The following is a 22533-nucleotide window of genomic DNA, read 5'->3' as shown; positions in this document are numbered from 1 at the left end:
AAAAGGGATGGAGAAAAATCTACCAAGCAAATGGAAAACAGAAAAAAGGGATTTCTATCCTAATTTCAGACAAGCAGAATTTAAACCAACAAAGATCAGAAAAGACAAAGAAGGACATTACATAATGGTAAAGAGCTCAATTCAACAAGAAGATCTAAATACCCTATATACACACCCAATACAGGAACACTCAAATTCATAAAGCAAGTTTTTAAAGAACTAGGGAAAGACTTAGGTAACCGCACAAAAATAGCAGAAAACTTCACACCCACTGAAAGTATTAGACAGATCACTGAGGTAGAAAATAATAAAGATGGTCAGAACCTGAGTTTGACATTTGACCAAATGGACCTAATAGATATCTGTAGAGCATGCAACCAAAAGACAAGAGTGTATGCATTCTTCTCATCTGGACATGGCACATACTCTAAAATTGACCACACAACAATCAAACATAAAACAATCCTCAGCAAATTCAGAAAACCTGAAATCATACCAAACACAATGGAACACAGTGCAAAGAAAATAAAAATCAATACTAAAAAAATTGCTCAAAACCATATAATTACATGGAAATGAAATAACCAGCTCCTGAATGACTTTTGGATAAATAACGAAACCAAGGTAGAAATACAAAAATTATTTGAAACTAAAAATACACCAGAATCTCTGGGACACAGCTAGGGCAGTGTTAAGGGGGAGAATTATAGCAGTAAATGCCCACATCAAAAAATTAGAAGGAGCTCAAAGTAACAACCTATTGTCACAACTAGAGGAATGAAAGAAATAAGAACAAATCAATTTGAAAGCTGGTATACAAGAAGTAACCAAAATCAGAGAGAAAACTAAAATCAGAGAGAAACTAAAGGAAATTGAGATGGGAAATGATGGGAATGCCCCACAATTGTCAATGATGTGGCCACTCTGGAATCAGTTTGGCAGTTCCTCAAAATATTAAACATCATACTACCCAGAAATTTATTTTTTATGTCTATAATCAAATGAAATAAAAACATATGCTCATACATAAATGTATACATGAATGTTTACAATAGCATTATTTGTAATAGCCAAAAAGTGGAAATATGCAATGCTTAAAAATGGATCCAAATATAAATAAAATGTGATAGATACATCTGTAAAACTGAATTGCATTTTTAAATAAAGCATAATATACTGAAAAATGCTACAGCATTTTTTTGTCTTTATGGTGAAAAACCATACGAAAGAGCAATGAAGTCAGGAGTTGGTCGTTTGAAAAAAATTAGTAAGACACATAAACTGTTAGCTAGATTAATAAAGAAAAAGAGAGGATTCAAATAAACACAATTAGAAATGACAAAGGGGATGTTACCACTGACCCCACTAAATACAACAAAAAATTCCAGAGACCACTACAAATACCACTATACACGAAGCCAGAAAATCTAGAAGAAGAAGATAAGTTTCTGGACACATACAAACTCCAAAGACGAAACTAGGAAGAAACCTGAACAGAGTTCTGAAATTGAATCAGTAATAAAAAGCCTACCAACAAAAAAAGCCCTGGACAAGACAGATTCACAGCTGAATTCTTTCAGACATATAAAAAAAGAGCTGGTAGCATTCTACTGAAACTATTCCAAAAAAATTGAGGAGGAGAGAGAGACTACTCCCTAAATGACTTCTATGAAGTCAGCGTCACCTCGATACCAATATCTGGCAGAGATACACCAAAAAAATAGAAAACTCCAGGCCAACATTCTTGTTGAACATAGATGCCAAAATCCTCAACAAAACACTAGCAAACTGAATTCAGTAGCATATCAAAAACCTAATCCACCATGATCAAGTAGGCTTTACACTTGGGATGCAAGGTTGTTTCAACATATGCAAATCAATAAATGAGATTCATAACATAAACAGAACTAAAAACAAAAGCCACAATTATCTCAATAAATGAAGGCAAAGTTTGCAATAAAATTCAACATCGCTTTATGTTAAAAACCTTCAACAAACTAGGCATTGAAGGAATATTTCTCAAAATTATAAAATCCATATATGGCAAACCACAGCCAACATCATACTGAAAATACAAAAGCTGGAAGCACTCCCTTTGAAAATCACTACAAGACAAGGATGCCCTCTCTCACCAATCCTATTCAACATTATACTGGAAGTCCTGGCCAGAACGATTAGGCAAGAAAAAGAAATGAAAGGCATCCAAATAGGAAGAAAGGAAGTTAAACTATTCTGTGTGCAAATGATGTGATTATATACCTAGAAAACCCCATAGTCTCTGCCCAAAAGTGTCTTGATCTGATAAAGAACTTTAGCAAAGTTTCAGAATACAAAACCAATGTACAAAAATTCATAGTGTTCCTGTACACAAACAACATCTAAGATGAGAGCCAAATCATGAATAATAATCATATTCACAAGAGGTGCAAAAAGAATAAAACATCTGGGAATACAGCTAACTAAGGAGGTGAAAAGGTGAAAGACCTCTAATTTATTTAATTATCAAATAAATTAGAGATGACATAAACAAATGGAAAAACTTTTCATGTTCTTGGATAGGAAGAATCAATATTGTTAAAGTGACCATATTGCTCAAAGTAATTTATGGATTTAATGATATTCCTATCAAACCACCAATGACATTCTTCACAGAATTTAAAAAAATTCTAAAATTCATATAAAACCAAGAAAGAGCCCAAATAGCCAATGCAATCTTAAGCAAAAAGAACAGAGCTGAGGCCATCAGGTTACCCAACTTCAAACTATGTACAAGGCTACAGTAACCAAAACAGCATGGTACCGGTAGAAAAACAGACATATAGACCAATGGAACAGAATAGAGAGCCCAGAAATAAAGCTGAACACCTACAACCATCTGACCTTCGAAGAAGTCTGTAAAAACAAGCAATGGAGACAGGACTCTCTCCTATTCAATAAATGATGCTGCAAAAACTTGCTAGCCATATGCATAAGATTAAAACTGGACCTCTTCCTCACCCCATATACATAAACCAACCCAAGATGAATTAAAGGCTTAAATATAAGACCTAAAACTATAAAACCCCTAGAAGATAACCTAGGAAATAGTACTCTTGACATAGGACCTGGCAAAGATTTCATGATGAAGATGTCAAAAGCAATTGCAGCAAAAACAAAAATTGGGTCATGTGCGGGGAACTCATGCCTATAATCCCAGCACTTTGGGAGGCTGAGGTGGATTGCTTGAGCCCTGGAGTTTGAGACCAGCCTGGGCAACATGATGAAACCTCATGTCTACAGAAAATACAAAAATTAGTCGAGCGTGGTGGTGCGTACCTTTAGTCCCAGCTGCTTGGGATATGGAGGTGGGAGGATTTATTGAGCCCAGGAGATCAAGGCTGCGGTGAGCCATGATTGTGTGACTGCACTCCAGCCTGTCTCAAAAAAAAAAAAAAATTGACAAATGAGACCTAATTAAACTAAAGAGCTTCTGCACAGCAAAAGAAGCCATCAACAGATTAAACAGACAATCTACAGAATGGGAGAAAAGATTTGTAAACTATGCATCTGACAAAGGTATCGTATTCAGAATTATAAGGAACTTAAGTTTACAAGCAATAAACAAATAAAAAGTGGGCAAATGGCATGAAGAGATACCTCTCAAAAAAAGACATACACAGCTAGTGCGGTGGCTCACACCTGTAATCCCAGCATTTTGGGAGACCGGGACGAATGGATCACCTGAAGTCAGGAGTTCGAGACCAGCCTGGCCAACATGGTGAGGCCCCATCTCTACTAAAAATACCAAGAATTAGCCTGTAATCCCAGCTACTCAAGAGGCTGAGACAGGAGAATTGCTTGAACCAGGGAGACAGAGGTTTCAGTGGGTCGAGATCGTGCCATTGCACTCCACTGTGGGCAAAAAGAGTAAAACTCCATCTCAAAAAAAAAAAAAAAAAAAAAAAAAGACATACACTTGGCCAACAACCATACAAAAAAAAGCTCAACATCACTAGTCATTAGAGAAATGCAAATCAAAACCACAATGGGGTACCATCTCATACCAGTCAGAATGGTTATTATTAAAAAGTCAAAAAATAACAGATGTTGGCAAAGTTGTGGAGAAAAGGGAACACTTACACACTGCTGTTAGGAATATAAATTAGTTCAGCTAATGTAGAAAGCAGTTTTGCAATTTCTCAAATAACTTAAAATGGAATTATCATTCAATCAAGCAATCCCCATTATTGGATATATATCCAAAGGAATATAAATTGTTCTACCATAAAGATACATGCACCATTCATCACAGCACCATTCGCAATAGCAAAGACATGGAATCAATCTAAATGCCCATCAATGATAGACTGGATACAGAAAATATTCTACATATACACCATGGAATACTATGCAACCATAAAAGAGACTGAGATCACGTCTTTAGCAGCAATATGGTTGGAGCTGTAGGCCATTATCCTAAGTGAATTAACACAGGAAGAGAAAACCATATATCACATTTTCTTACTCATAAGTGGGAGCTGAATATCCCGTACATATGTGTATAAAGAAGGAAACAACAGATTCCAAGACCTACTTGAGGACTGATTGTGGAAAGAGAGTGAGGATCCAAAAACTATCTATCGAGTACTATGCTTACTACCTGGGTGATGAAATAATCTGTACGTCAAACCTCATGACATGAAGTTTACCTATATAACAAACCTACACATGTATCCTTAAACCTAAAAAAAAGTTTTTTTAAAAAGTTATACACCTAGTATCCTGAACTAATCATAGGACAGAAAAAGTGTGTTATTGGAAAAACTGACAAAATGTAAATAATGCATTTAGTTTTGTTAGCAGTATTTTAGCAATTTAATTTTTAGTGTTGATAATTGTTATATGATAAGTATGTAAGTTTTACATTGGGCAAAGCTGGGTTAAAGGAATATGGAAATTTTCTGAATTTTCTTTATAACTTTTCTATAAATCTAAAATTATTTCAAAATAAAATGACAAAACAAAGTAAACATAGATTCTAAATTTTATGCTCTTATTCTCTCACATAAAATAAGGTTCTGTATTTATTATACAGACATATTTAATATTTTTTTTCCAAATTAAAATTAACAAAATCAGGAATCAAAGACAATAAATATGATTTCTTCAAAATATATTTTTTCAGTTCTGTCATTTTTCCTCAATATTCTGACATTTTTTCACTGATGTTTCCATTAATTGTAAATGAAATACATGTATCAAGTTATTAAAAATAAGGCCTATTCACACTTTAATTCATAAGCTTAGCATGTATTATCAATCAACATATTTCTAAAATTGATTTTACATGCTGAAGTGATAAATATTTTGTAACTGCTTTTATTTAACATGGTTTGGAATAGTAGTCTGCTGATTAGTTGAAAGAGAGGTAAATAAAAAAATAAGCATGTACATTAAACACTTTATCTTGTCAAAATATAAGTGTACTTTGATTCGGCAAATTTAGGAGTATATTCAAGGCCTCTTCTTTGTGCAGACCTGCATTTAGATACCCGCATAATACACATTCATAATAGTCTGTGATATATTTCAATTTATTCTATATGAGTAATCCACAGATAAGATTGGAATATTCCTTTACATGTCCATACATTTTCCTACTAGTTGAATCACTCATCCCAAATTTGACAGAAATGTCTTAACAACCCTTGTTCATTTAGTTTTTCAAAGTATTAACTTATTTTTTCATTGAAGCAATTCTTTTTTTGCAGTCATATTGTATCTTAACATAATATATAATTGAGTTATTCAATTACAGGTAACTGCTGGAAAGACAGGTGACTGCTGGTGAGTACATGCATCAACATGCAGAGCTAGAAGTGCTCACGCTCAAATGAATGACCTATTCAGGATGCTGTTATGGCCATAACAATGTGATTATGTGAGAAAGGAAAAACATCAGTTAATCCACTGAACTGTTTAACTGAATCTCAGTTAAGGGGCTAGACCGTAAAAACTTTCACATGACACAGATAAACAAAGAATTCTGATAGAAATATTGCTTTACTTACCCTATCTTTATACTTTTCTCCTAACTGTAATCAGTTTGATATGTCCTTCTATTTTTTTCCAATGAAGATGAGCACACACAAGACACAAATACATTTGTCTATTAATTTTCATACAAACAGAACATAAATTATATATATTATTTTAAACTTTAGAACATTTTAATTAAATTGCTAGGAAGAGGTTTTATTTGTAGTTGAGTATAAGTCAGTACTAAACATTATCCAATTATTTTTGCAATAAAAATATGGGCAAGAAAGATGAGGGATAGAATGAGATTGAGAAAAAAGGAAATAGAAAAGGGAAAACGTAGACACTATTGAAAAATAAAATTGCCTGAAATTATATCGTTGGATGAGTGAGAAAAAAATCATCTAGAATAAATACCGAGTTTCTCATTTGGGTAGCTGGATAGATAGTTACATGTGTATGAGAAAATTGGATGGTTTTGTTGAGGAAAATAATTTATATTTTCCCCATATTGGATTTTATATGCTTTTGTCATATGCAGGTGGAGGCAGTCTGAAAAATAAGAGAGACCTATGGACTATTGTTATAGCTATAAAATTCAGAAATCCTTTTGTCCACTACACAATGTTTTTGTGAGGGTCTTTGTAAAATGCTTTAAATTGTTGCTACCCGGTGTTGATAGTATTCTTCTGATCAAATTAACTAATGGTCTTTCTTAAAAGATAAGTAAGTTTAGTTTTACATTATAGGTATAGCACACAGGTTAAACATCAAGAGCCATGCTTTTGAAAGTTCAAAAATTAGGCATGTGATTTTAATGTATTTTTACAATACTTTTATTTAGATTATTTCACCATGTTATAAATACTTGAAATAATTTGCAGTAAAATATGTCACCTTTGAATAGCGGGGACAAAATCCAGAGACTCAAAATATCAATCAACCTGTTGATGCCCCAGTTTTCTGAATTTTACTATTAACACCAACCTCATTCCAACAAAACCAAACTATATACACATACACATACATTTGCACACATGCATGCATACATACATACATGGACACACATACACACATAGTCCTTGAGTATTTTTTATTGTTTCTCTATATAACTATTTGTTTATTCAAAAACATTTATTGCTATCTGCAGGAACTGATATCTACTATATACAGTAATTGCCCTGCAATGATAGTTTAGAATCATCAGTGAACAGAGCAGAAATGATTGTTGTGGACCAGGCAATGTATGGCAACTACTCATTCCATTGATTTTCATTTAAGCCTTTGCTTGTCTTAGCAAAAATATTATTTAATCTATTTCATGTGTGAATAATCTAATTTAACATCAATATTCTCAATAAATCTTTGATTCGGACTGGTGTTCTTATATTACAGAAGAGCTTTCTGCAAACCTGAAAACAAAGAAATCCGCAGAAAACAATAAACTTACATATTTACTGTGTTACGTGCTTAAAGACTATTAGGCACTGGACTAAGCATGAAATTTCTCACAACTCTATGGTGTAGGCATCTTTAATTATCTTAATTGTGATGGAAATTTGGTTCAGAAAGTTAGATAAATTAACTAATATCACACATATTGTATAAGTGGTGTGGCTGGGTGATACAACTCTAAGTAGTGTTCTCTTATTGACTATACTTACTGCCTCTGTATGTAAGTTTTGTGGAAGAAAACCTTAAAACCTTTTTATTGCTTTCTATTCAGAGCAATATAGCTCTTTTTTCATGACTACACAAGGAAGGAGAGAAAAAATATGAGTAGAGTCAGTGAGAAATGTATAAACAAATTGAGATGATTTGCAGGAAAATTCAATTAGTCATTTTAATTTAAAATGAAAATTTTGAATAATTTGTATTTTTAAAAATAATTGTTTTGTGAGATTAAGCCTTCATGTTTTTCAATCTTTTTCACTCTATCAATTGTCAAGGTTCACTTAGGTGATGATAAGAAGTGCTGAAGTGGCTGAGACAGTAAATCAGCATTGCATCGTGTACTGTATATTTCAAGGTGATGAATTACAGGCTGAGCAATCATGCTGATCACTGGATATCACCACTGATTGGCTAGGGTCGGTCCAAAGTCATCCAAGTATCTTTGAACATTAATCAGTGTATATCTCATAGGTTTAGAGATGAAAAGAATGCCACCAATAATGAATAACCATCTTATGTATTGACTACTTAAATTTATCAGTAGAAAAAATAAAATAAAATAAAATAAAATAAATATCTGAGAAAATTACTGCAATATACCATTCTTAATTGTCTTCTGTTTAGTCCAGAGTTTTATCCCTGGAAAATTTTAAAGACATATATTACAGGTGAAGAGAATATAAATTATATTCTAAAATGTTTAACCCCTATTTAATTTTTCAATTTAAAAAATTCAGATATTATTCACACAAGTGAAATGCACAGATTGTAATTGAAATGTTCAATAAGTTTTAACATATATATGTATATATAAGATATTAATATAACCACTATCAGAGTCAACATATGGGATATTTCCATTACCCCACAAAATTTCCTGGTGCCCTTTTGTAGTCAATCCACGCTTCCTTCCTATTCTTCTCCATCTCCACTATGAACCCTGGTCCCAGGCAACCACTGTTCTAATTTTTTATCAAGTGAAATTAGTAATGCCTGCTGCCATAACTGAATAATTTAATTTTCATTGTTTTGTGTCTGGCATTATTTACCCAGTATGATGTTTTGAAGATTAATCCATGCTTCAAGCCTCAGTAGTTTGTTCTTTTTCATTGTTGAATATTTTTTCATTCTATTAATATACCACAATTTGTGCTTGATCCTGTCAGTGACCATCTGGATTTTCAGTTTAGATTTACCATGAATATGTCCACTGAGATCTTTCTTGTCAAACTAGTATTGTATATATACATTTTTATTTATTTTGCTTAAATATCTAGAAGTGGAATTACTGGGTCATATGGTTAATGTATGTGTAAATTTATAAGAAACTTCAATGTAAGATCATCCCCAAAATACATAATCATCCGATTCTCCAAGGTCTAAATGGAAGAAAAAACGTTAAAGGCAGCTAGAAAGACAGGTCAGGTCACTTAGAAAAGGAAGCCCATCAAACTAACAGCAAACTCCCAGCAGAAATTCTACAAGCCAGAAGAGATTGGGGGCCAATATTCAACATTTTTAAAGAAAAGAAATTCCAACCCAGACTTTAATATCCACCCAAACTAAGCTTCATAAGCAAAGAAGATATAAGATCCTTTTCAGATAAGCAAGTGCTGGGGGAATTCATTACCACCAGCTGTGCCTAACAAGCGCTCCTGAAGGAAGCACTAAATAGGAGAAGAGAAGACTGCTACAAGGCACGAAAAAAACACACTGAAGTACACAGACCTATGACACTGCAAAGCAACCACTTAAACTAGTCTGCAAAATAATCAGGTAACACCATTAAGAAAGGATAAAATCCACATATGTCAATACTTAACCTTAAATGTAAATGGGCTAAATGTCCCCAATTAAAAGGCACAGAATGGCAAGCTGGATAAAAATCAAGATCCATTGGTATCTTTCATACAATGACACACATAGGCTTAAAATAAAGGAATAGAGAAAACTTTACCGAGCAAATGGAAGACAGGAAAAATCAGAGGTTACAATCCTAGTTTCAGATGAAACAAACTTTAAGCCAACAAAGATAAGAAAAGACAAAGAAGGGCATTACACAATCGTAAAGGGTTGAGTTCAACATGAAGATCTAACTATACTAAATATACATGCACCCAACACAGGAGCACCCAGATTCATGAAGCAAGTTCTTAGAGATTTTCAAAAAGACTTAGACTCCCACACAATGATAGTGGGAGATTTTAACATTCCATTTACCATATTAGACAGATCATCAAGACAGAAAACCAGCAAAGATATTGAGTAGCTGAATGCAGCATTTGATCAAATGAACCTGATAGACATCTATAAACTCTCCACCCAAAAAACCAAAATATACTATCTTCTTATCAGCACATGCACTTACTCTAAAATTAGTCTCATAATTGGTAGTAAAACACTCCTCAGCAAATGCAAAATATCTGAAACCGTAACAAACAATCTCTTGGACCACAGTGCAATCAAATTAGAAATCAAATCTAATACATTATCTCAAAACCACATAATTACATGAAAATTGAATAACCTGCTCCTGAATGACTTTTTGGTAATAATAAAATTAAAGCAGAAATCAAGAAGTTCTTTGAAACTAATGAGAACAATGATACAATGTACCAGAATCTCTAGGACACAGCTGAGACAGTGTTAAGAGGGAAATTTATAGCACTAAACGCCCACATCAAAAAGCTGGAAAAATCTCATTAGCAACCTAATATCACAACTAAAAGAACGAGAGAGGCTGGGCGCGGTGGCTCACGCCTGTAATCCTAGCACTTTGGGAGGCCGAGACGGGCGGATCACGAGGTCAGGAGATCGAGACCATCTTGGCTAACACGGTGAAACCCCGTTTCTACTAAAATTACAAAAAATTAGCCGGGCGTGTTGGCGGGCGCCTGTAGTCCCAGCTACTTGGGAGGCTGAGGCAGGAGAATGGCGTGAACCCGGGAGGCGGAGCTTGCAGTGAGCCGAGATCGCGCCACTGCACTCCAACCTGGGAGACACAGCGAGACTCCGTCTCAAAAAAAAAAAAAAAAAAAGAACGAGAGAACCAAAAGCAAGCAAACGCCAAAGCTAGCAGAAGACAAGAAATAACCAAGATAAGAGCTGAACTGAAGGAGATAGAGACATGAAAAACCCTTCAAAACATCAACAAATCTAGAGCTGTTATTCTTTTTTCTCACAAAAATTAATAAGAGATAGACTAATAACACTAGCTAGACTAATAAAAAAGAAAGGAGGAGCAATCAAGACGTGTGGCTTCACTGAGGACCACACTGCAGAGTTCAAGGAGGCCTTCCAGCTGTTTGACTGAACAGGTGATGGCAAGATCCTGTACAGCCAGCGTGGGGACATGATGAGGGCCCTGGGCCAGAAATTCACCAACACTGAGGTGCCCAAAGTCCTGGGGAGCTCCAAGATTAAATGAATGTGAAGGTGCTGAACTTTGAGCACTTTCTGCCCATGCTGCAGATGGTGGTGGCCAAAAACAAGGACCAGGGCACCTATGAGGATTATGTCAAAGGACTTAGGTGTTTGACAAGGAAGGAAATGGCACGGTCATGGGTGCTGAAATCTGGCATATTCTTGTCACACTTGGTGAGAAGATGACAGAGGAAGAAGTAGAGATGCTAGGGGCAGGGCACGAGGACAACATTGGTTGTATTAACTAGGAAGAGCTCATCTGCATGGTGCCAAATGGCTGAGGACCTTCCCAGTTTCCCCAGAGCCCATGCTTTTCCCTGTGTTGGATTTTTTATCTGTCCTAAAGGCTCCCTAGACTCTCTTGTCATAGCACCTTTCCCATCTTGTCTCTCTTGGATGATTTTTGCCGTCGGCATTCACCAAATAGACTTGCTGTCTGTGCCCCCCCATCTAAAAAAGAGAAAAGATTCAAATAAACACAATCAGAAATGACAAGGGGGATATTACCACTGACTCCCCCAGAAATGCAAACAGTTATCAGAGAATATTATGAGCACCTCTATGCACAGAAACTAGAAAATCTAGAAAAAATGAAGAAATTCCTGGACATGTACACCCTTCCAAGACAGAACCAGGAAGAAATTGAATCCCTGAACAGACCAATACAAGCTCTGAAATACAGTTAGTAATAAAAAACTTATGAACCTCCAAAAGCCCAGGACCAGAAGGATTTACAGCTGAGTTCCACCTGATGTACAAAGAAGAACTGAAACCACTCCTCCTAGAATTACTTCAAAAACTGAGGAGAACGAACTTCTCCCTAACTCATTCTATGAAACCAGCATTATCCTGATACCAAAACCTAGCAGAGACACAACAAACAAAGAAAACTTCAGGCCAATTTCTTTGATGAACATAAATGCAAAAATCATCAATGAAATACTGGCAAACGAAATCACATCAAAAACTTATCGACCATGATCGAGTAAACTTTATCCCTGAGATTCAAGTTGGTTCAACATACACAAATCCATTAGTGTGATTCATCAAAGAAACAGAACTAAAGACAAAAATCACGTGATTATCTCAATAGATGCAGAGAAGGCTTTTGATAACATTCAACAGCCATTCATGCTAAAAACTCTCAAAAAACTGGGTATTAAAGGAACATATCTCAAAATATTTAGATTGGTGCAAAAGTAATTGCAGCTTTTGACATTATCTTTAATAGCACCAACCTAATAATAAGAGCCATTTATAACAACCCTACAGACATCATACTAAATAAGAAAAAGCTGGAAGTATACTTTTTAAAAACTAGCACAAGACAAGGATGCCCTCTCTCACCACTTTTATTCAAAATAGTACCGGAAGTCCTGGCCACAGTAATCAGGCAAGAGAAAGAAATAAAAGGGATTCAAATAGAAAGAGAGGGAGTAAAACTATCTCTGCTTGCAGAGGACATTGTCCTTTATCTAGAAAACCCCATAGTCTCAGCTCAAAACCTTCTTAAGCTGATAAACAACTTCAGCAAAGTCTCAAAATACAAAATCAATGTGCAAAAATCATTAGCATTCCTATACACCAACAACAGTTTAAGCCAATAGCCAAATCAGGAACCCAATCCCATTCACAATTGCCACAAAAAGAATACAATACTAGAAATACAGCTAATTAGGGAGGTGAAAGATCTCTACAAGAAGAACTACAGAACACTGCTCAAAGAAATCAGAGATGACACAAACAAATGGAAAAACATTCCATGCTTGATATGGTTTGGCTGTGTCCTCAACCAAATCTCATCTTGAATTCCATGTGTTGTGGGAAGGAACTGGTGGGAGGTAATTTAATTATGGGGGCAAGTCTTTCCCATGCTGTTCTTATAATAGTGAATAAGTCTCATGAGATCTGATGGTTTTAAAAAGAGGCATTCCCCTGCACAAGCTCTCTCATTTTTGGCCTGTTGCCATCCACGTTAAGATGTGACTTACTCCTCCTTGCCTTCCACCAGGATTGTGAGGCTTCCCCAGCCATGTGGAACTGTAAGTCCAATTAAACCTCTTTCTTTTGTAAATTGCTCAGTCTCCAGTATGTCTTCATCAGCAGTGTGAAAACATACTAATACAGTAAATTGGTACCAATAGAGTGGGGTGCTGCTGAAGATACCTGAAAATGTGGAAGCAATTTTGGACCTGGGTAATGGGCAGTGGTTGAAACAGTTTGGAGGGCTCAGAAGAAGACAGGGAAATGTGGGAAAGTTTGGAGTTTCCTAGAGACTTGCTGAATGGCTTTGACCAAAATGCTGTTAATGATATGGACCAAGAAATCTAGACTGAAGTAGTCTCAGATGGAGATGAGGAACTTATTGGGAACTGAAGCAGAGGTGACTCGTCATGTTTTAGCAAAGAGGCTGGAGGCATTTTGCCCCTTGCCCCTGCCCTAGAGATTTATGGAATTCATTTATTTATTTATTTATTTATTTATTTATTTATTTATTTATTTATTTCCTTGTTTCCTTCCTTCCTTTCTTCCTTCTTTCTTTCTTTTTTTTCTTTCTTCCTTCCTTCCTTTCTTTCTTTCTTTTTTCTTTCTTTCTTTCTTTTTCTTTCTTTCTTTCCTTCTTTCTTTCTTTCCATCTCACTCCTGTCACCCAGGCTGGAGTGCAATGATGCAATCTCAGCTTACTGCAACCTCTGCTTCCCAGGTTAAAGTGCTTCTCTCGCCTCACTCTCCTGAGTAGCGCTGGGATTTCAGATGCACACCAACATGCCCAGCTAATTTTCATATTTTTTGTAGAGACAGGGATTCACCATGTTGGCCAGGCTGGTCTCGAACTCCTGACCTCAGGTGATCCATGCACCTTGGCCTCCCAAAGTGCTGAGATTACAGGCATGAGCCACTGCACCTGGCCTGTGGAACTTTCAACTTGAGAGAGATGATTTAGGGTATCTAACCAAAGAAATTTATAAGCACCACAGCATTCAAGATGTGACTTGGGTGCTGTTAAAGGCATTCAGTTTTATAAGGTAAGCAGAGCATAAAAGTTTGGAAAATTTGCAACCTGACAATACAATGGAAAAGAAAATTCCATTTTCTGAGGAGAAATTCAAGCTAGCTGCAGAAATTTGCGTAAGTAAGGAGGAGCCACATGTTAATCACCAAGACAACGGGGAAAATGTCTCCAGGTCATGTCAGAGGTCTTCAAACCAGCCCCTCCCATCACAGACCTGGAGGCCTAGGTGGAAAAAGTGGTTTCATGGGCCAGGCCCACGGTCTGCATGCTGTGCACACCCAAGGGACTTGGTGCCTTGCATCCCAGCCACTCTAGACATGGCTGAAAGGGGCCAATGTAGAGCTCCAGACCGTAGCTTCAGAGGGTGCAAGCCCCAAGCCTTGGCAGCTTCCATATGGTGTTGAGCCTGCAAGTGCACAGAAGTCAAGAACTGGGATTTGAGAACCTTTGTCTAGATTTCAGAAGATGTATGGAAATGCCTGGATGCCTATACAGAAGTTGCTGCAGGGGAAGGGCCCTCATTGAGAACCTCTCTGCTAGGGTGGTGCGGAAGGAAAATGTGGGGTTGGAGCACCCAGACAGAGTTCTTACTGGGGCACTGCCTAGTGGAGCTGTAAGAAGAGGGCCACCATCCTAATGACAAAATAATTTGTACAACAAACCCCCGTGACACAAGTTTACCTATATAACAAATCTGCATCTGTTCCCCCGAAGTTAAAGTTAAATAAAAAAATAATAAGAAACTGGTAAACAGTATTCCAAAGTTGTTATATTATTTTACATCCCTGCCAGCAGAGCATGAGAGTCTTGGTTATTCTACAACATAACTGTCGTGGAATATTTAATTTTGTCAGACTTACAGTTTAGCTATTCTATTGGAAATGTAGTGGTATCTGATTGTGCTTTTACTTTGTATACTTTTATGACTAATTATGTTGAATATGCTTTTATGTGCTAACTGGCTTTTCATATAGTTTTATTTTGAAATTCTGGGCAAATATTTTGTTCACTTTTAGTGGGCTGTCTTCCCATTATTATGTAGTAGGAGATTTTTATTTATTACGAATAGGTCCTTTATTAATGCATATATGTCTTCTAATATGTAACTTTCCCAATATGTCTTGCATTGATTTGAAATCTGTTTGCCCACCTCAACCCCCAAATATATTTTTCTTTGTTTAATTCCAGAAGCCTCACAATTTTTCCTTTTATATTTAGGGCCATGATCCATATCAAGTCATTTTTTGAACACATGTGGGATAAGAATCAAAGGTTTTCTTTTTTTCTTTTAAATACAGATATCCAGCTTTCCAGCACCATTTGTTAAACAGCCTTTCCTTTCCCTACTGAATTGCTTTTGATGTCTTAGATCTATTCCTGGACTCTCTGTTCTATTCCAACAATCAAATTGTCTACTCTTATGCCAACATCCATGGTACGTTTTGAAATCACACAGGATAAGTACTATGATTTTGTACTCTTTATGAAGCTATTTTGGCTTTTTAAAGTGTTTTATATTTCTACATGAATTGTATAAAGACCTTCTCAATTTCTACGAAAAAGGATACAGAGATTTAATTTATATTAAATCAATTTCAATACAATGACATGCTATTTTAAAATTTTTAAAGATCATTATTAATCTTTCTCAGTAATGTTTTCTATTTTTTAGGTAGATGTCTAGCATATCTTTCCTCAAATATACTTCATGTATTTAATTAATTGGATGCAATGTAAATGGTATTTTAAAATTTTTATTTTGTAATTATTCCTTGCTAGTTATAGAGAAACAAAAGATTTTTTTTCTGTTCTTCAACCTCACAATTTTAAACTTATTAATTCAAGTAGACATTTAGATTGCCGAGATTTTCTATGTGTGAAATCACGGAGTCTATAAATGAAGACAGTTCTTTATTTTCCTTTTCAATCATTTTGTCTTTCCCTTATATTTTCTCCCTTATTGTACTTGCAAAGACATCTAATGAAATGTTAAACAGAAGTAATGACAGCAGAATTTTTGCCTGGCTCCCAATCTCAGGGGAAAGTGTCATGTGGCAATATTAGAATGAAATGTTACCTATAGTGTATGTTTCTTTATATTTCACCATTTTTGGGGATTAAGGAAATGTCCTATTTCCAGTTTTTGGCTAATTTTTCTCAAAATAAATGTTAGGCTTTTTCAAATGCTTTTTTTTTTTTGCCTCTATTAAAATGGCCCTATGATTTTTTTCTTCAGTTCTCTTAATTTAACAAATAGTATTGATTTATTTTCTCATATTAAAACAAACATTAAGTCCTGTGATAAATGCTACTTGCTTATAACATATTATCTTATTTATATGTTGCTGGATTGAATTATCTAAATTATTTTAAGGAATTTTGTATGTTCATGAGAGATATTCTTGGTCATTTTTTTCTTGTAATATTTATGTGTTGTTTCAGTATCAGAGTCATGTGGCTCTATAAAATAATTTTTAAAGTATTAACCCTATCTGTAGTTGGCCAGGCGCGGTGGCTCACACCTGTAATCCCAGCTCTTTGGGAGGCCTAGGTGGGCAGATCACGAGGTCAGGAGATTGAGACCATCCTGGCTAAAATGGTGAAACCCCATCTCTACTAAAAATACAAAAAATTAGCTGGGCATGGTGGCGGGCACCTGTAGTCCCAGCTACTCGGGAGGCTGAGGCAGGAGAATGGCAGGAATCCGGGAGGCGGAGCTTGCAGTGAGCCGAGATCATGTCACTGCCCTCCAGCCTGGGGGACAGAGCAAGACTTCATATCAAAAAACAAAACAAAACAAAACAAAACAAAAAATTATTAACCCTATCTGTATTTTCTGAAAGAGTTTGTGTAAAATTGTTATTTTTTTCTTCCTTAAATGTTGAATTTAGTTCCCCTCTGAAGCCATATTAGCCTCAACTTTTCTTTGTGGGAAGATTTTAAACTACAAATTTAATATTCTTAAAAATATAGGGCTATTCTAATTTTCTATTTCTTTCAATGTAAGTTTGATAATTTGTAAGGATTGTGCCAATTTTATATGTTATTAAATATTATTGACAAAATGTTGCTCATAATATTCCTTTATTTTTCTTTTGTTAGCTTTAGAATCTGGAGGGATCCATTCTCTTTCAGTCTTGAAACTGATAACATGTGTTTTCCTTCTTAATTTCTGTATCCAAGTAGCTGAGTTTTATTCCAATAATATAAACCTTTTTAAAGAAACCATTTCTGGTTTTGTTGATTTTATGTATTGTTTGACCATTTTCTCTTTCAATGTTTTCTGTTCTTAACTTCCTCTTGCATTTATTTTGCTATGTTTTTCTACTTTCTTAGGAGGAAGCTTAGATCATCAATTAAAAAATTTTGTTTTCTATGACATTTTAAATCTCTAATATTCTCTGTAAGCACTATTTTAGCTGTTTTGTACAAATATTGGTATGTTGTTATTTTGTTTTTATTTAGTTAAAATATTTTAAAATTTTTTTGAGATTTATCTTTTATCATGGGATTTTTAGAATTGTGTAGCTTAATTTGAAAATATTTGGGGATCTTTTCTTTTTTTTGTTATCAAATTCAAATGTAATTACATTTGAGTACAACACCTACAAAAGATTTTATTTTTTAAAAAAATTAGTGAGACATTCTATGACACAGTATATGAAATATTTTATTGAATACCAATTACTCTGGAAACAAATGTATATTCTGCATGTGTTCAGTTTATTGTCTTGTAAATACTAATTTGGTTGGCAGTGTTGTTCAAACTTTCCATATCCTTTCTAATCTTCTGTCTACTTTCACAACTATAAGCATACCTCACAGATACTGGGATTTTGGTTTCAGACCACCACTAGCAAGCAAATAGTGCAATAAATTAGTTACATGAATTATTTGGTTTTTTTAGGTATATAAAAGTTATGCTTACACTCTACTATAGTCTATTAAGTGTGCAATAGTATTATGTCCAAAAATTTATATACCTAAATTTTTAAAATACTTTACTGCCAAAAAGGTCCAACAATAATCTGAGCCTTCAGTGAGTTATAATCTTTTTGCTGTTAGATGGTCTTGCCCTGATGTTGATGGGTACTGGCTGATCAGAATGATTGTTGCTAAAGATTGGGGAGGCTGTGGTGATTTCTTAAAATCAGTTGACGGTGCAGTTAGCCACATTGATTGATTCTTCCTCCCACAAATAATTTCTCTGTAGCATGTGATGCTGTTTCACAGCACTTTATCCACATTAGAACCTCTTTAAAGACTAGAGTCAATCCTCTCGGACCCTGCTGCCACTTCTTTACCAACTAAGGATACAGAGTATTGTAAATACTTTATTGTCATGTCAACAATGTTCACAGCAACTTCACCAGGAATAGAGTCCATATTAAGATATCACTTATTGGCTTACCCATTAGAAGCAACTCCTCATCAATTCATTAATATGGTATATTTAATGATTTTTTTAAAATGTTAAACCAAACTTGAAATCCTGATTAAGCCCCACATTTTGCTGTATAATGGTGGAGTAACTTCTCCTCCCTCATGGGTAAAAACAGAAGTCAGCCCTTTAAAATGCATTCAGCTGAAAGTTACATAGCTTTGACATGTTTCACTTTCTCTCTTACTTAAAAACAACGAACTAAACAACTAAACCTTTCCCTCACATCTGTGCTTTACCATGTTTTGTACTTCACTCTGTTTAAAATTATCTTTCCATATTTGCCTATTGAAATATTGTCTTTTAAGATACACTCAGAATAACACAAACCTCCTAATTTCTTTCTTTATTATCTCATTCTGAAATGTTTTTTCATATCTGAGAATTCTTGACTTATGCTTGTGCCACTCTTGAAGTCAGATAACATGTTGTCTTGTTTTGTGTTTATGTATATTTTTGCCATATTTTAGCTGCCCTTTTGGCCCTGTATTTTTCCACTTTATCCAACATCTCATCCTCTGTCTTATGTTAATAAAATTCCTTTTTACTTCTCAGGGCAGCACTCTGATAATCTTTGAATAGCAAGGATGGATATGAGATTCAAATTAATCAGGATATTCAGTATCTCTGGACATAGAAATTGATATAATCATAGACAACACGTGACCTAGGTAGTGCTCAGCATTAGTTTCTCAGGGCTGAGATGATGAATATTAAACTTGCCATTGGGTCATCGCAGTAACCACCCAAATTAGGCAAAGAGTGTTGGAAGCAGAACTCTGAGACACAAATCAAGAATCTTTAAAAAAACATCATTTGAACTCCTTATTCTATGTATGTCTGAAGCCAGGTGCGCTTCTCTCATCTAAGCTGAAAAATTCTCCTGCTTTTGTGTTTTGGCCTAACAAATTTGTTTTAGGCTTTTACATTTACAGATGTAGAGTTCAGAGTTAAAAATTTGAGGCCTTTTTCCTTTTTTTTTAGATACACAAATAGTATTTAACACAGGATATATATATTATATATTAGAAAAATATATGTTTAATAATATTTCTGAATGAGAAAAATATATTCACCTAAATTAGGGGGAGGAAATCATGTGTGCAAAATACTATTAACACTGTCTCTTATCAATATCTTGAAATTCAAGCATTAGTCCAGCAAATCACATTTAAGATTTTCCTATACCAAACTCTTTACTAAGAGGTATTGTAGACATTACTCTTTAAAATCTGACTCTCTGTGTTTTATAAAGCATGTTCTTCAAAGTCACATACTGCCTCTAGCTAACTGATAGTGCTGTCTTGGAATAAAGAGCATTTGGCTCATTTTCATGTACTTCTTTTATGCCACTTTCTAAATGACAACATCTATATTTGGGGGAGTTATGTGTTCTCAGATTGTATACAGTGATTTGGAAGGAAGCTAGAGGCTAAACTCTTTATCATCATTTGGAAGGAAGCTAGAGGCTAAACTCTTTATCATCATATCAATGTTATTATTTCTTACAATTCAGTTAAATGATTTTTAATATTTTAGTTAAGATATAGTTTGCTGTATATGCATGCAAACATATGTAACAAACAGTACCTATTATTTTGAGAGCATTTATTTCACTTTGAATGAAATGCATTGACTCAATATTTCTGAAGTTGCCTTAATGCAACTCACAATGCAATAACATTAAGTCATATTATTAGAAGTTTTATAAATTAAGCCAGGTGCCAAATGTGAGTTTTCAGAAATTAAACCCCCCATTCTTATAGTAAATATAAATCAGAATTGAGGCTGAGAGCAAGATACACTATACATGTAAGGAATTAAGGCTTCCAATATCGATTGTTATTGAATACTATAATAAATCTGAAAAATCTAATCTATTTGGCAACAATTAAATTAATCATAGCATTGTTACTCTTACAGAAATTATTTTTTATTGTGGTGAAATATACAAGATTAAATTTACCATCTTAATAATTTTTAAGTGTACATTTCAGTCCTGTTAATTAAATTCCCATTGTGCACAAATCTCTAGAACTTTCTAATCTTGAAACTCTGGACCCATTAAACACTAATCCCCTACCCCCTCCAGCCATTGGCAACCACCTTTCTAACTTTCTGTTTCTATTATTTCGACTACTTTACACTTCATACAAGTGGGATAAAACTATTTGTCTTTTTGTAACTAATTTCACTTTGCATAATATCCTTGAGTTTCATTCATGTTGTAGCATGTGACGAGATATTCTTTTTTTTTGTAAGGATGCTTAATAACCCATTGTATGTATATACTACATTGTCTTTATCCATTAATCTTTCCACCGACATTTGAATTGCTTCTATCTCTTGACGATTGTGCAAAGATTGCAATAAGCATGGATGTACGAATACCTATTTGACAAAGTAAGCACGTTTTGTTTGGCATATACATGGTTAACTCATCCCCACTTAAAAAGAACTCAAGGAATAAAGAAACCTAAGTATTTATTTACAGATGAGAGACATATAATAAACACAAATCAAGTAGAAGTAAAGGCATTGAAAGAAGATGTTTTCAGTGCTGCGTGGAGATCAAAATAACAACTTGCAGTGTTACAGATACTCTAAACTTAGCCATACTCACAGGCATTCATATATGGTGAAGGGCTGCCGGTGTGAGAAATGGTGATTGAAGGCAAATGTAATATCTTTTCTCACCTCTATCAGCAATCCGCCTGGAACTTATTATTTGCACACCGTAAGCACATACAATATCAATGCTACACAAAGGCTTGAAAGAAATTTGTCTCTTGTCTCCCTTCCACCTTCCCATCAATGTTATTGATCTCTTAAACTTCTACCGTATGTTAGAGCTTCCTGCTCTATTTATTTCATGTAACTTTATGTCCTTTAGTCATGAATTGCTTTTCATGGCTATTATATAAGCTGACGTGTGTGGTTTTAATATATGCTTTAAAGTAACCATAGTATTTAAAATAATTGCATATCACAAAGTATAAATGAATATGTTTATTCCATGGATTTACATTTTGCATGTGTAAAATTGCTCACTTGAGCATTTAAATAATCGTGTTCACTTAACCAGAGAAGTGGAAGATTTTAAAATAAACGGGAAAAAGTATGCCATATTTCTTAATGCCTAAAGACAAGCTATCCAGTATGTGGTCATATTACCCTATGCCTTATTAATTTAAAAGCTTAAAATAGCATTGTAAAAGGTCACTAAAAGTAAGAACAGTTCTTTTCTCAACAATACAGCTAGATGGGAATGGAATAAAAAATTGCAGTTTTTATGACATCTCTCAGAATTATGTAATTATAAATATTAATTTTACCTATTAACACAATAATATAATAAAAATACCAACTAAGTGAAATTGCAATGATTAAATATGTGTAAAATGTCAGGCAAAGAAGCACAGAAATCTGGAAACCGTAAGTCTTAGGCAAGCTGGTTTTTAGGCTATTGAAATCCTGTCTGCATTAGAAATAGGTAAATACATGCTTACTATATTCTAATAAAAAATTAGTAAGATACACTAGGGATTCCTTATCTGTTTATTTGTTTGCTTGTTTATTTTTACCCCAAATGCAGTGCACTTTTTCATTTTAAAGAGTCAATGCCTTTTCTTTTAGCACTTGGAGAATATTTTGCCATTTCTTTCTGACCTACTTGGTTTCGGATAAAAAATTTTCTGTCATTCAAATTGATTTTTTTACTGACAGATAAGATGTTATTTTTCTCTGGCTGCTTTAAATATTTTTGTATTTGTCTTTGGTTTTTAGAAGTGTAATTCTGTGTGATGTATCTTGGCATAGATTTCATTGGGTTTATTTTGTTTGGGGTTTGCTCATCTTCTTGAAACTATAGTTGTATGTCTCTTGTCAAATTTGGTAAATTTTTAGTCTTTCAGTTCTTAGTCTTTTAGTACTTTTCTAGTCATTCTCTCTTTCTCCTCTCTTT

At 34.5% G+C, this 22533-nt stretch overlaps 1 pseudogene; it reads left to right on the top strand.

Moving 5' to 3' along the window:
• Positions 1-11396, top strand: part of LOC107966730 (myosin light polypeptide 6-like) — a 47311-nt pseudogene extending 35915 nt beyond the window's left edge.
• The last annotated feature ends 11137 nt before the right edge of the window (positions 11397-22533 follow it).

This window comes from Pan troglodytes, chromosome 8 (genome assembly GCF_028858775.2).
Source record: "Pan troglodytes isolate AG18354 chromosome 8, NHGRI_mPanTro3-v2.0_pri, whole genome shotgun sequence".
Classification (NCBI taxonomy): Eukaryota; Metazoa; Chordata; class Mammalia; order Primates; family Hominidae; genus Pan; species Pan troglodytes.
The sequence above is the reverse complement of the archived record's forward strand: the minus strand, read 5'-3'. Positions and strand labels throughout refer to the sequence as shown.